We start from the raw sequence: 1686 nt of genomic DNA, 5'->3' as shown, positions 1-1686 counted from the left end.
TGAGAAAGCTTTATTTATTGGAAAAGATATCTGGTTAATTTTTTTAATTCATGAAAAAATTCATTAAAAAACTATAGCCAATATAGCATAGAACTAATTGGTCTATTGGATATCTGGTTTGAATCTTGATATCTTTCTATTATTTGTTATTTATTTATTTAATTATCAAATAATTTTTTTATCGCGTTTTTGTAGTTTTTAATTTTTTTAATTAAATATTAATATTTGAATTATTTAATTCATAATTTAATTCATATAATACAGTTTTGACTAATATGATAATTTTGCTGATTCATTATGAAGTGTTATGTCACAATATCAGTTATAGTAATACAAATATATAGTAAAACTTATTCATATTATAATCAATTATTTTATATTATTTTATATCAGTAATATCAAATTATTTACATATTATAATTCATATAATTCACATTCGTAAATAAAATTCATATATTAAATGAACATACATATTTAAAATTAAAATTAAAATATTAGCTTTTATATCTTAATAAAAAAGTAAAATATAAAAAATTAATTGTTACATTGTATATCTTTGTTAATGTTTAAAATATAATTTTTTTTAAATATTTTTCTATTTATTAAATAGTACAATTTTAACAAATTAATTAAAGTTATAGAGCTAAACATTATACTGAATATGTATGAGAATTTTCAAGTTAATATAAATTCGAAATTATGCGAATATTTCGATATTATTGATTCGATAAAATGAAGAAATCGATCATAAAATTGTATCTAATCTTTTAAACTAACTTTTGACTTCTTATTATTTGATAACATTATTTACTTATTTATTTTAGTACATAATATAATTAAAATGCTATCATGAATTAAATATTCTTAAAAGCTGGTATATTTTTTTTTAATATTATCTATATATTTATCTATATTTATATTTTTTGGAAATTTTAAAATGTGATACTAGTATTTAAAAATATATTTAGTTTTATAAAGATAATCTATTATAAAGAAGAAAAAATAATCATTATCACAAAGGATAAAATTCATATTTATATCAGAACAACATTTCTCCACAATACTTTCAACTTTCACATCATGACATGGCAGTGTAATTAAAAGACAGGCTTTTCTCTCTTTTAAGTTACTGTTAACCTTTGTCACAAGGACATCGCGGTTACGTTCGCCTTATCAAGAAAAATCACCACGTCGCAAGGACAGAGTAATATCTGGACCGTTCGACCATGAGACGAAATGAATCCTGAATAATAGTCTTGCAGATCGAGGAATAGTGTAACGCATATAATAATTTATGACCATCAACGAATCAGCTTGCAGCAGCTAAAATTGAAAATTAATTCGTGATAGATCTATGAATAGAACACATAAGATAATTTTTAATGCAAAAAAATCAAATTATTTTTGTTATCAATTGATATTTTCTTATATAGTCGTAATATCACTTAATTTGAAAATTATATATTTATATTTTTTAAATTTAATTTTATTTGTTTACAAATGTATTATTATATTTATTTAATATATTTATTACATTAAGATATTTTAGAAAAATTAAACTAAAAAAAATTATTATTACATTTATTATTACATTTTTTTAAATTTATTTATTTTAAATATTAATTATATTATAGATTTTATATGAATTCTTTTATTATTTTATAAAGTTTTATTATATAATATTAT

This window comes from Apis dorsata, unplaced genomic scaffold (genome assembly GCF_000469605.1).
Source record: "Apis dorsata unplaced genomic scaffold, Apis dorsata 1.3 scaffold_935, whole genome shotgun sequence".
Taxonomy (NCBI): domain Eukaryota; kingdom Metazoa; phylum Arthropoda; class Insecta; order Hymenoptera; family Apidae; genus Apis; species Apis dorsata.
This window is presented reverse-complemented; position numbering follows the sequence as displayed.